Source organism: Salvia miltiorrhiza, chromosome 2, assembly GCF_028751815.1.
Source record: "Salvia miltiorrhiza cultivar Shanhuang (shh) chromosome 2, IMPLAD_Smil_shh, whole genome shotgun sequence".
NCBI lineage: Eukaryota > Viridiplantae > Streptophyta > Magnoliopsida > Lamiales > Lamiaceae > Salvia > Salvia miltiorrhiza.
Window position 1 is genome coordinate 10,566,039 of NC_080388.1, and position 14,694 is coordinate 10,580,732.

Sequence of the window (14,694 nt, forward strand, 5' to 3'; positions counted from 1 at the left end):
GCCTGGAGGGTGGAAAGTCCGTAAAACGCGACGTGAACTGAATCCTGAAGGTGACCATTCGTCGAAAGGTATACTGTTGATTTATGTTTTGAATTATTTTGAAGTGTTACGGAAGCATGTTGGGCCATATTTTGTTAAATGCATGTTTTGATTTTATAGAAATTAATCTGAGGATTTTCTGGCTATTTTTGAATTTTGTGTGGGGTTTTGTTTTATTAAAGAAATTGTTGGGGTTAATTTGATATTTGGGAAAATTTGTTGAGATCCACTTGTCATCTATCAATTATATAATACAATACATATTCCAGCTTTCATATTGTTTCTCTCTCCTACATGGCACACTCACAATGCTTTATTTTATACTATCTGAAAGCCTTTTTTCTCTCACAATTTTACAAAGCCTTCTGCTGTTTGAAAGCTTCAGCCGTTAATTTTCTCAAATCTCTCTCCATTTGTCTGCAAATCTCATGCTCAATCAGCCGTTACATGCTTAGAGTAGCAATTGATTTGCAAATCCTTCTAAAATCCCCTCTCTCGCTGTCTGCAAATCTTTCTCATGATCTTTCCCAATCTTCTTGCTAATCCTTCTCAAATCCCATCGTCCGCCATCTGCATCATTATCACAACAATTCACTCTCCCTCCGTCTACAGATCCTTATCACAGCAATTGATCTGCTAATCTCTATCCATCGCGTCCCAAGTCGCTGATACAATGAAATTGGAAATCATGATTTGGTGCTCTACCTCACCCGCCTGATTTCGGAACCTATTTTGAAAGGTACGTGCTTTGTCTCTATGTGATAAATTCCCTTAATTTCATCTTAAGTGTCACTCACCCCATTATTGGTTTGGATTGCTGCTTAGTCGTTTTAAGTTTTTCTCTAATCCTATTCTTTTTCATGGTGAAATTCTATGGCAATTGTCAGAAAGCATGTTTGATTTTTTTGTATGAAGACCTTTAATTTCTTGATTCTGGAAATTATTTATGGGATGATCTTCGCGTATTAGGATTTTAAATTTTAAGGTATTGTGACAAGTGACGTTCTGCTTCCTCTGAGTCCAAGGCGATGGAGGTTTGTGTTGTTGAATTACAGTGAAAAAAAGAGAGGAAAACGTTATAGAAGGTTCTCAAGCAGGTGTATTTTTTTATTTTATTTTTTTAAATTTACTTTCGGAGACTAAAAATGAAAATTTGAAGAAGTGTTTACAATTCACTTCCGGCAGATTTCAATCCATCTCCCATGCCTATAGAACTCTAATATTTTTTAGTTAGAAATTCGTATTGGGGCATATTGTGAGGCAATAGCTTTTTGTAAGTTTGCATATCTTTTTTACTTATGTGACATTTCCATTTTTATTATGTTGTTCAATTGAGTTTTCAAGATTTTCAACTGTTTCCACGAATTTTTGTTTCATTTTTTATGTGTTAAGTTAATCTAAATTTAAATTTTGTCTGCATATTCTATTACTTAAATTTAAGTGTCGGGCACATGCTTTGTACTTTACTGTTGTACAGTAATACCTTTCTAAAGATTAATCAAACAGCACTTGATGAAATAGGTAATTTTTGATGAACTGAATCATTCCCATTTTCTTATTATCGAAGTCAAATATGATATTTAAGTAATTCTATGTGAAAGCTCTATTACTATGATGAAATCCATTGATGTCCCAACTAAGAACCAGCAAACATTTCGTGGATTTAGTTTGCCTATTTATTTAGGAGACATTTCCTATCTATGATTGATTAATATACATGATTGAATATTTTTATCCTCATTACTAGAATATCTCCAATCTCACTCTTTAAGTGGGGTATTAATCAAGTAAAATTACCTGAAATGACATAATTATCAAGGGCCTTGGAATATCCCAAAGATCAAATCCATCTTAGAAAACAAGGGATTAGCCTATACTATTTTTAAAATTTTATTTATCTAGGCTAATCCTTAAAAGTAAATGCCCTTTAATCTTCTAATTTGTCATTTTTGTTATGTCAAATCCAGGGTAAGGTCTGCAATCTGCACTGTACTTCAAACTACAATTGCAAGATAATGTTTGTAATCTTCAAGTTCAAATTCACTTGAAAGATGTTCTCCTTCTGATTATCAGCTTTAAAATGAATACTGAATTTTCAGGTGCAGATTTTTCTGGTTAAGAGTAAACCTCATCATGTCTTGTCATGTCACTTATTTTAAGATCATTACTTGCTTTTGTGAACATGCATATCATCATAAGAAATATATATTTGGTGTTTCTGTTAGGTGCTAGATTTTTTTTATTTTTTTTAGTTTTCACGAAAAACTTATAAAACTTGATATAAGATTTCCATGATTATTGACTATTTCTGAATAAGAGAGAACTGTTATTCAACAGTTTTTTTAAAGAGAAAGCATTTTCATACTTTGATACTTAAACAACTTTATTTTTGAGTCACAATAACACTTCATGGAGTTCTCAATAAAAGATTGCATTGTAATTCGCCATGAGGACTTTTCCCATCTAGGTTAAAGTGATTCTGATCTCAAAAACGGGTGAGCATGCTACTCCATTCATTCGCCAAGCTGCTAGAGCTTACTCATCGTATGCCACCTTCGCCTCTGCTATGTGGAGACCAGAGGAATCTGCTTTCTGGTGGAATATGTATGTGCTACTCTTCTATTTTCTTTTGTTTTTTCCTCTCCTCCATGTCAACGAAGGTCCTTCCCCTATTCTGTAAAGATTGTAGTTGATTTGTTTCATATTTCTCATAAAACAGGTTTTGTGTTGAGTCTGCTCCTGCAATAGTATTTGTGAAAGATCCAGGAGTTGATGAACCTGTGGGTTACAATTCATTTCATCATTTTCATCAAGATATTAGTAATTTTTTAGTCATTATTGTAATGAAAACATGATTTGCTTTTCTCTATCAAATCAATCTTTTCTATTTTAATTTCAATAGATATTGCAGCTGAAGATATTGCTAAGAAAATTTCTGAGTTTTTTTATGAGTATGATGTTTTGCCCTGTAAAAGTTCAGAGAGCGTTATATCCTATTTTTCAGAAAACATTGAAAATAGACCTTAGTTGATTATTTTATGATTATGTGTCCAATTGTATGAATTAGGTTCATGTTAAAGAGTTAGTGATCGAGTTAGGAAAAAGGGCAAACCAACGCAACATGGTGCATTACTACATTAGTATCTGCAAAAACTTGATTAATCTCTGTGGTTATGCAATCTAGCCTTCAACAACCTCGCAATATATAGCCCTGTATAGGCCTTGTGGTTCAGACAAGTGAAAGTGCAGCCTCAGTTTATGATTGCAAGAACAGTTTAGATTTTGAGCTTCTTTTAGTAGATATGAGACCTATTAAGATCTATTTTTCCAGATTTTGCAGCATCATGATACTATGTAGTTTATGTTGTTATTGACTGTTTTAAGCTTTGAAAGAAGTATATTATTCTTGGTTGTTCTTTTGCTCCTTATTTCTTTCGAAAAAATATGTTAAGAAAATAGTATCCAGTATGTGTATGAGAAAGTCATTGTCTAATGCTGGAGGTGCGTTTTATCTAGCACTAGACAAGTGGTATCTTGTGAATTGGGTTGTTTCTAGACATTGTCTAAATTTTATATTTATGAATTGAACTCTATCTTGTGATTGGCTGGTTCTAGACATTGTCTAAATTTTATAAGTGGACAATAGCATTTCTTTAGAATAGCGTGTGAATGATATAACTATGTACTCTTTGTGCAGGTTATTATAAAGCAAGTTGGACTTAAGCTACAAGAGAATGGAATGGTCTTTATACTAATTGCAGCTTCAACATGTGATTGTTCGTATCTCTACACCTGATGTAGATTTTCTTTGGTGCTTATTTGTTCTGATAGTCTATTCAATTGCATTGATGTTTAGTATTCACTCACACAAGAGTCTTAAATTACTATGTAGAAAGTCATTAGAATTGTTGGCAGTCTCCAACCCCGTTTTATGTGCTGAAAATGATTCATTCTCTATTGTTTTTTCTAATATTCAATTTTCTTGGTAGGGTATCTTTCTTAACGTTGTTAGTGGAGTTAGCCTAACAGAGACAACTGGTCATCTAGCAATAGCAGCTGCAATTTGCAGCAGACATGATTTTTAATAACAAGTGATAATTCATTATCCACTTCGAGTCTTCGACATATGTTATATATTTGTTGTGATAAGAACAGTATGATATTGACGAGTATGGTAAACTAATTGGTTTCATCTACTTGCATGTTCATATATAGTTAACTTAGATACAATTATTTGCCTTCAGGTTCTTTGAATTCCCCATGCTGCACGACATAGCATTCGTTGGCGAACTTCGGTATGTCAAATTTATTCAGCTCATTTTAATTTGGTCATTACATTGTCTATAAAGATTAAGTAGGTTGAATTCTTCCTTCCATAGCTGCATAGCCATATGTATTTGGTGCTAGGCAAAGAGAGTCTAAGCTAAATGTAGATACGAGCATGCGCAGAAACATAAGTTTGTTGTTAATTTTGTGTGGAAACAACCATAGGTAGCACAATTGGAGAAACGAGTAAGCACGGCGGCAAATCTGGGATATAAGAAGTGTAACGTCTCCAAGTCAGCAGAGAAGTCGTTGTTGGAGGTGCAGCGAGGGCCGAAGGCCATGGAGATTGTGGGATGCAATAATTTAAAGGAGATGATTATCTTTGTTTTCACTAGAAAGTGATGATGAAAATCAGCTTGGTTTGTATATTTCTTCTAGATATTCACTGTGGCTTGTGCAGCACTTGGGTTTTTTCTTTTGGTGATTGCTAACAGTAGGAGGCATGCCCAATTTTCACTCCAAGAGGTATTGTCAGTTTTATGTTGTAGTACCTGCCAATTTTCTATTGTTTTTTCAAGATGAAAGTTCACCAAAGCCTCATTTTATTCTATAAAATATATCAGTCCCAGAATGCCAAACAATTTTAGAGAATGTATATAATATACCTCCAAACAATAGTTTTGTAAATATATGCTATTGTCATTTTTTTATTTTTTTTATTTTTGGTGAGAATAAAGTTGTTCGTCCATGGCGCTATTATTGTAAAATTTTGATCCCAAAAGAGAATTTGGAATTGGCCTACTTGATGTACCATTTCTGCTAATCTTGGTTTCAAAACATTTAATCACTCTTTTATGATTGGCCCATAAATATTAAATAAAGGAAAAGTAAATCAATTTGTCAATTTGCTTTTTTGTTATATATCATCCAAACCTCCATCTTACACCTTATACAAACAGAAACTAGATATTATAATTTGTAAATTGTGATCATCTTCCAACCCCACTAACATTTCAGCGACTTAATAAAAAAAAAAGGTAATATTTCATTTATTTCATTTGATAGGTAATTAATTACTATATAACTTTGGTTATATTATTATTATTATTATTATTATTATTATTATTATTATTATTATTATTATTATTATTATTATTATTATTATTATTATTATATGTCACTAGCATTCATTAGACATTTACAATTCTATTCACTTATTGGTTTATTTTAAATTCCACCATAAGACTCTTACTTTTAGCAACACGATTTGTATAATTGGTCATTTCGATTGTCTTTATTTTTAATTTTATTTAATAATTATGGACTAATGGTTAATGAGTTACGGAATTTCTTTATAGGGAGACAAGCAATTTTTTCTAATTTGACGTATAACTAACATTGTTGTTCTACTGTCAAAAAAAAATATATATTGTTGCTCTAAGTGATGAATTGCGTCTTGGCTTTTTCTGTCTGGCAATTGCTTATGTATATCGTATCTTTTATGTACAGAGGCTATGCAGGGATCCCAAATTCAGGATTCAGAGACTTTCTCTTGAAGCTAGAGCTAGATTCAAGATTTAAACTCAAGAATTGGAAATGACTATTGTGTTGCATGTTTTTGATGATTTTGCCAATTGACTGTTAGTGAGTTGTTGTGTAGTTGGTTCTTTTGAGTATCTTTATTTTTGGCTTTCTTAAGTAAATTATGACACGAGTTGGAATTTTTTTTTCATTTTTATGTTAGTTATGTTCGTTTTTAAATGTCAGTTGATACAATTATGTTGCTTAACGTTGTATTTTATATGTTGTACATACCACTAATAATTGTACTATCAGTTATCGTTCGAGAATTTGTCAAAGATATCAAAGTGATGTTCTCATTAAAAATTGAACAACAAATAAAATCGAATAAAATAAATAATATATTTATCAAAACGATAATTAACAAAAACAAATTATTATAGATTATATTATAAAATAACATCCCGTCGAATCTCGACGGGTTATACACTAGTTTGTCCTATATGAAGACGCAATACGCAGGGGCGTAGCATAGACTCTTCCCATCCACTGCCATGCAAATTTTGTTTCATTAAATGTAGGTTGTTTCATCAATTAATTCCGACCTACTCCATTTATTCTAATTTTGATTCTGGAAGCCCTCACATTTGTAACAAAATTGAAATGGGCTGGACTTGCATGCGGGAGTCCGCATCCCATGCGGCCGGGTCGACCCGCGCCCCAACCCTGACCCGGATCCGCGCCCTTGATCCGGGCCCATTTGATCCGTCGCCCCAAATTATTACATTTGTTTATAGTAAATGTTACTTTTAATAAGTATAATATATATATTTATTCGCACAAATATATACTTTTGTAAATATAAGTATTTATCTTCATATAATATAAAGTATTATATTTTTTAAACCCTAAATCCTATAACTAAACCCTAAAACCTGAACACTAAACCCTAATATGAGTATTTACTTTTAATAAGCATAAGATATACATTTTGTCGCACAAATGTATACTTATGGTAATATAAATATTTACCTTCATTCAATATAAAACATTATACATATCAATAATTACTTTTTCTTACGATAATAATTATTTAATCAAATAATAATATTATTATTTATGTTTATTAAAAGTAAACATTGATATAATAAAAAGTAAAAATTGATGTGGAGAAATGCAATATTTTAAAAATATTATATTTATTGTAATTATTGTTGTCTAAAAAGTAATTAATATTGTTATAATAAAAAGTAATTATTATTATTATAAAGAAAGGTAATATTTTTGAAACATTACATTTCTTGAAAATATTGATGTTAAGTACATTTTGAAACATTACTTTTCATCAAATCAATAGTTACTTTTTATTACGATAATGATTACATGACCAAACATACAAAATTACAAGTTCTAGCAAGTAAAAATAATAATATTACATTTATACATATCAACGGTTACTTTTTCTTACAATAATAGTTGATTAAATAACTAAAAGTATAAATTCTCATTAATAAAAATAGTAATAATTATTGTGATAAAATGTAATAATCTAGAAATGTTACATTTCATTGTAATAATAATTACTTTTTATTACAACAATAATTACTTGACAAAATAGTTTAAAATAAAAGTACAATCAAGTGAAAATAACATTACTTTTCTTCACATCAATAATTACTTTTATTTACAAAGATTATTACTTAAGCAATTAACTAACTAAAAGTAAACATTCGTATGAATAAAAATAAACATTGTTGTGAAGAAATGTAATGTTTCAAACCTAAACACTGAATGTATACTTTTATTTTATCTAAGATATACATTTTCATGCTTAAATGTATACTTATGTGAATATTAGTATTAACTATCATTCAATATTTTTTAAACCTAAATACGAAATACTAAACCCTAGTCATATATATTCAATAATAAACCCTAGCCATTCAATAATAAATCAAAATGACAATATTTACTTTTATTTTATCTAAGACATACATTTCCATGCTTAAATGTATACTTATGTGAATATAAGTATTAACCATCATTCAATATTTTGTAAACCCTAAACACTGAATACTAAACCCTAAATAGGGAATACTAAACCCTAAACACTGAATACTAAACTCTAAACACTGAATACTAAACTCTAACCATTCAATAATAAACTCAAATGACAATATTTACTTTTATTTTATCTAAGATATACATTTCCATGCATAAATGTATACTTATGTGAATATCAGTATTAACCATCATTGAATATTTTTTAAACCTAAATACGGAATACTAAAACTTAAATAGGGAATTTTAAATCCTAAAAGTACTGTTACTTTTGCTTACACAAATAATTGTTTGATCAAATAACTAAAAGTACAAATTCTCATAAATAAAAGTAACAATTATCGTGAACAAATGTAATTATTTAGAAACATTACATTTAGTTATTTTATCAAATAATTATTATTGTAAAATAAAATTATTAATATGTATAAAAATAATTATTGATATGTATAATTATTTTAAATAATTATTATTATAAAAAAGTAAAAAAATATTGTAAAAAAGCAGGAAAAAAAAGAATAAAATGAGCAAAAAAGGGAGAAAAAAACGCCAACCAAAAATGTTGACAGCAGGGTTCAAACCTTTACCCTAAGGGTAAGGAAAGATGAAGCAGTTGTTGTCATTGCGCCACGCTACAGATTTGACTTTAAATATCAAACGTTAAAATATATGGATGTGTGTGAGGGTGAGTGCCCGCATGGTATGCGGGCGCCCGTACCCAAGTTTTTGCGAATTGAAATAAATGTAAATGTAGCACTAACTATAAACCAGTGTCCATGGGCTGGAAATCACATTAAATTTTGCATTTTTATTACAACACATTAATACTCAAAATATAATAAATTTTGCATTTTTATTGAATTCAAAATATAAAAAAAATTACAATTTACATATACAAATAAATTATAATCTTCAAATTACAAAATTGAATAAGTAAAATAAACTTACTAAACAATTGGTCGTAAACTACATCAAATTAAGTTTCTAAATTACTATAGTTTAAAGACTAATAACCAATTCTAAAAAACAAAGGGAGAAAAATTATATTATAGAAAATAAAATGATAAAGGGAAAAAAAATGAATAAAGGATTTGAGCTCAATTTTAATATAAATATTAAAATGAGTGGCCTACTTATCTTCATTGAATAATGGAGAATTAAGCTCATGCTAATAGGCTCGACATGACTCTTGGTAATCAAATTCCCAATCGGCGTCAGATCTTTTGGATTCGGTGACTATTTGAGCTCTCATCCAGTCATCGACTCATTCATTTTCTTGAGCTCTTAACTCGGCTTTGGACCAATTAATCATCAAGAAACATAGTGACATTCATATGTTTCGAGTATCCATGTTGCTTCTTCTTTCGTCCAACACGAGCGCACTAATGCTAAATGCTTGCTCCACCGAGATCGTGGACACCGAAACGACAAATAGCTCATTGTCATGATGGAGAGAATGGAAAAATCATTCTCGTGCGTCAATCACCAATTAAACACGTCAATTTGATCACCTGGCCCTGTGTCTTAAAAAATAAAAGTATTAGACAATACTTAACATAAAATATTTGGATGTAAAAATTAAAAAATAGTAATTATTATTTAACAAAAATATTATATCTCTAAGAATTGAATATTAGTTATTATATAAGTCGATGTTGAAATGTCACTTATTTTATGTGTGTATTTATTTATTACAAATATAATATTGTCAAAAGATATATGTTAGTTAATCTTTTAAAATAAATTTTCGAACCTGACTAGTCCGATGGGCTAACCCGAAACTTGAACGTTTAGGGTAAGGGTTAAAAAATTTTAGTCCGATAGAGCTAGCCCGAAAGTCGATGGGGTGGCCCAATTGACATCCCTAGCTAACTAATTGATAAATAGTTTATAGTAGTTGCACAGAGAAATTAAAAAATATATATAATTAATTTATTTTGAAATAATTCTGCGGATGGTTGTTGCTTTGTATGTTACTTGTAGTTGCACAAATAAGAATTATGAAATCTTTTAATTTGTGGTTGCACATAGTAGATTCTGTTGCATGAAAGATGCCTAAGAGCAAACAATGCCAAATTAAAAACAATATAGCATGTATAACATTAATTACCTTTTTACTGACTGTGTGACTCTTTGGTATAACATTAATTTTGAATAAAAAGAACAATATGCTTGCAATTTATCTATTTAACCATGTACAGAAAAACAATACAAAAAACATTAAACATACTTCGTGTAAAACAAGCAGCACGTAAAATGGCCCCAAAAGGACGTCCTGAAGGTATATTTTCATTATTTTGATATATTTTAGTATTAAATGTTAATGAAAATAAATTATATTGCTCAGGCGATAAAGGACAATGTCTTGAAGCTTTTTACAATAGATCGACAAATTAAGTTGCAGAAAATATTCTTGAAAGGCCTATGAAAGGTTAAATATAGTTGCGTATGTTATTTTTCTTATACTCATTGTTGATTGTCAATATAATTTATGATCAATTCAAAATAGGGATGGCAATCTACCCGCGGGTAGTGGATATCCGCGAAAACCCGAACCCATTAGGGTGGGTTTGGATACCATTTGATATCCACGGATAGTTTCGTGGGTACAATTCACTATCTATTTAGTTCGTGGGTATGGGTTTGGATACTTACTATCCATACCCGCGAAACCCGTTTACCCGCGAAAAATACCCGCCAATTACCCGTCAATTATCCGTCAATTACCCGTCAAATATCCACAAAAAATTCTATAAAATATGGGCTTTAAATACATATTTTGAGATTATGGGCTAGTATTTTATATTTTAAAATAGACCCAAACAATAAGGCCCAAAGTCTAATACTGAGCTAAATGAAAGAATGGAAGCTTTTGGACTTGTCTTGAAGATGAAGAAGAAGAGTTCAATGAAGAGGGTTCTATTTCTACTGTCGAGCAATTATAGACATTGTTCTTTGTTGGATTTTATATTTTAGTTGATGAATTTGAACATTGTTCTTTGTGAATTTGAATTTAAACATTGTTCTTTGTGGATTTGAACTATGCTATTTGTGTTGATTTTTTTTTTCTATTAAATTTGTTGTAAATTTATATTTAAATTCTATTTCGTGGGTATCCAGCGGATAGTGGGTATCCGGCGGATAGCGGGTATCCGTCGGATAGTGGGTGACGGATACCCGTCGGATAGCGGGTTTCGCGGATACCCGACGGGTAGCGGGTATCCGCGGGTAGCGGGTTTGGATACCATTTGATATCCATGGATAGTTTCGTGGGTAACAACCACTATCCATTTAGTTCGTGGGTATGGGTATGGATAGTCACTATCCGTACCCGTCGTACCCGATTGCCATCCCTAATTCAAAACAATCAGGAGGGATAATCAAAGAAAGATCAAGAGAAGATGCAAGAGATAATGCTAAAAATTCATCAATTGTGCGTGAAATGACAAGCTCGAAAGGTAGTCTATATAAATTTGGAATAATATATAGAGTAAAATTTTGAAGTAGCCAAAATGAAGCATAAACACAATTTATGGCTGCACATTGAAAAAACATAAAATTTGGCCATTTTTATTGATTTGGACGTTTTTACCCTTAATGAGGCGGACCAGGTAGCATTAGGCACGCGGGTCGCGTGCCGGGTCGGGTTAGGCACTTATGGCACTATTAGTGCCATAAGTGCCAAGATTTTACTTTGGTTTTATTTTGGATTTCCGTTGGCACTTATGGTACTATTAGTGCCATACGCGCAGCGGGCGCTGGCTTTTCCCCACGAGCGCGCAACTCACCCATAAGCTTCCAACGGCTGAGCAATCACCCCAGTGGCCGAGTAAAAAGGGCAAATTAGGCATACCACCTAATTAATGGCCATATTTTGATGTTTTAAGATTAAGGGCCAAAAATTGATTTTCAATCTTCATTATGGTCATTTGACTACATCGTTTCTAATATATATGCGTGCATGTCAGCATTTCTACATTTTTTATGAACAGTAATTAAAACAATATTGTGATATTTTTTTTTTCGCAATTAAGGTAATGCAGCAAAGACAAATGATGAATGTGTTGAAGCTACTGCTGTTAAAGATGAAGGGAAAAGCAAGGCATCCACATCACAGGAATACACAACATGTAAAATCTTAAATTAAACCACAAGACAATGACTTTTTAAATTTGTTTCAAATTCAGTGGATGCACTTGTTGCAAGAAAAGCAGCAACTGCATGTGTGTAAAATCACCGAAGGATTAGATGATTGTGATAATGATTTCGAGGACGTACGAAGTGGTGAAGAAGAGAAGAAAACAATGGTTGAGACATACATTTGTCGAGAATGACCTTTGTGATAGTAATTTGATGGTGTGTTTAGGGATATGATAATTGAATTCGAAAATTGTATGAGCATAGATTTGTCGAAAATGGAATTTATAGGATTTTAGAAAACATTGATATAATATTTGAGCGGAAATTTTCAGTTCACTTTCATTTAAAATTTTAACACTATTATATCATCACGATTTACAATTACAAAGCACTTTTAACCTATTTTTCTATTATAATTTTATTTATTTATTTATATTCTAACATTTTTGCAATGAATTATCAAATGCTAAAATAAAGTATTGAATTTATCTTCCTATATTCATACATATAACTGATATAAAGGAATTTCCCGTCGATGTCGACGGGTTAATCACTAGTTTTTATGTAAAATGAACCTCGTTTCTTTCTTATTTATAATTAGATAGTCTTTTTGTTGGTGTGCTGCTCATTTTGTGATGCTGAAAAGAGAGATTCAAGCTCAATTATTGCTGCATCTTTATTAAAAATGAGATTTACGAAGATGAAAATTCTAATTCTTGAAAAACTACACATTCGTTTAAATCTTCCTTAAATATTGACCAAAAAAAAAAACTATCAAAAATATTACACTAAACCTCATTTTTCATATATTATATAGATTTCGTACAATTATTGTGATCCCTTCGTCCCACTATAATAGGCTCGTTTTTCATTTCGGGGTGTCCCACTAGAATAGGCTCATTTTTCATTTTGAGTGAAAAAAAAATTAGTAGCCCCACCTTAACTATGTTATTATTTGTTAATATTTAGTTAAGTAGAGAGATCAATTCTTAATAAATTTAGATAAATTGAATAGTTGCATCAAAGATAATTACATGAAAGATTTTGAATTATTAAGTATTTAGTGAACAAAATTATATTTAGCTTTAATTTACAACAGCCTAAGCCCAAGTACTTTAATTTACACCAGTATAAATCTGGTAGGTTGCGTAATTTTTTTTTTTTTTTTTTCCAATATGCTGAATCTTAAAAACACAAGCACAATATCCATCCACCACACAAATCATTCCCAATCCTCCTTAGCCGTTCACATCAATGAAGGTCGTATGCAAGAAAGAGGGTGAACCAATAGTTCAGAATTACCTATATCGTTAGACCACGATCAAGTGGATTTTCTTGTAAAAAATTCAAGGTTTAATTTACGTTGTACTTAAACAAAATTTGTGAACTATTATTATTGCCTATCGATTTTAAGATATATGTATAATACCTAGCTCGCACCAGCAATTATTTTAATTGAATTCAAATCATGTTCTATTCAGATGTAGACATGATTAGTATACACAAGGGACCGTGAGGCAGTTTAGCATATCAGCCGGTCTATGACCGTAGAAGGTGGCCACCTTCTCGGCACACAGTTATCATTGCAGATATGGTAGAGTACAAAGAAACATAGTATGATCAGACAAACTTTAGTACAAGTAAAATGACTATTGGGTACAGACTTTTTACTAAAACTTCTGTGCGCCATGAGAATAGGCATGATAATTTAGAGCTTTAGTATGCATGTATGTAGGTTTGGCTCGTGCCCACTGAGTATTTTATATTCAACCCTGTATATATTTATAAACGTGCAAGTTGAGCAGAGACCGGTGATGGGATGGTGTCGAGCGGTCTTTTTGTTTTGTTTAAATGTAAATACCGAGACGCATGTCTTGAACATGCCTCTCCAATCTGTCCTTTTCGCTACGGATACTTATGATGTGTAGAGATCACAATAAGTCTTCTCTGTTGTGATTCTCATATATAAATTACACCTTGTAGTTCGTAATGATCCTTTCAGGTTTATAAAGAGCGACTTCTTCATGTATTCGAGTTTTCTTTCTGTTCAGAGCAAACATTCGATCCACCTTTATAGATTGATTCTCTTTCTTTATTCTCGCTTCTTAATTTCCTCCATTGATCATTGTTCCCTGGATTAGCTATCCTTAGTCAAGCCCAATTGTGACAAAAATGTACTTAAAAATGGATCACACTACTTTTTCCACCACTTTTACCATAAAAAATAAGTTTCTTAATCTCTATGCCCAAAAGAATTGAACTTATTCTAATGAGACGGAGGGAGTACATAATACCATGTTCAAAAGCCCCGATGCCACCACGTTAAAATTAATAGCATATAGCATATATCAAGTTGCAAATATCATGTCATATATCATAGCATACTAAAGCCGTAAATTATCCTTTAGGGAGTCATCATGCCATATCATAGCATATATCATATTTAATGTAGTTCACAAAAATTATCATTTATAAAATCAAGTTGCAAAGTTGAGACATGAAATTTCTCTTTAGCGAAGAAGTCTTTGGTTCGAGTGTCAGCAATTTGTGTTGTATTTCTATCTAAAAAAGTATAAAAAGAAAAAACCAAGACGCTGAAAGAAAGTACCTTCAACCAAATATCAAGGATTCTCAGATAAAATTTTCAAGTCTTTTTCACCAAACAGT

At 31.2% G+C, this 14,694-nt stretch overlaps 1 long non-coding RNA gene across 4 annotated transcripts; it reads left to right on the forward strand.

Moving 5' to 3' along the window:
- The first annotated feature begins 323 nt into the window (after positions 1-323).
- Positions 324-4,899, forward strand: LOC131013684 (uncharacterized). Of its 4 annotated transcripts, XR_009097778.1 has the most exons (7): positions 351-778; positions 2,007-2,056; positions 2,139-2,174; positions 2,507-2,643; positions 3,737-3,815; positions 4,284-4,334; positions 4,531-4,899. It is a non-coding gene; the product is annotated as an uncharacterized LOC131013684 (long non-coding RNA). The 4 variants fall into 4 exon arrangements; XR_009097775.1 differs by lacking the exon at positions 2,007-2,056 and having other exon boundaries at positions 324-778; XR_009097777.1 differs by having other exon boundaries at positions 345-778; positions 2,007-2,174.
- The last annotated feature ends 9,795 nt before the right edge of the window (positions 4,900-14,694 follow it).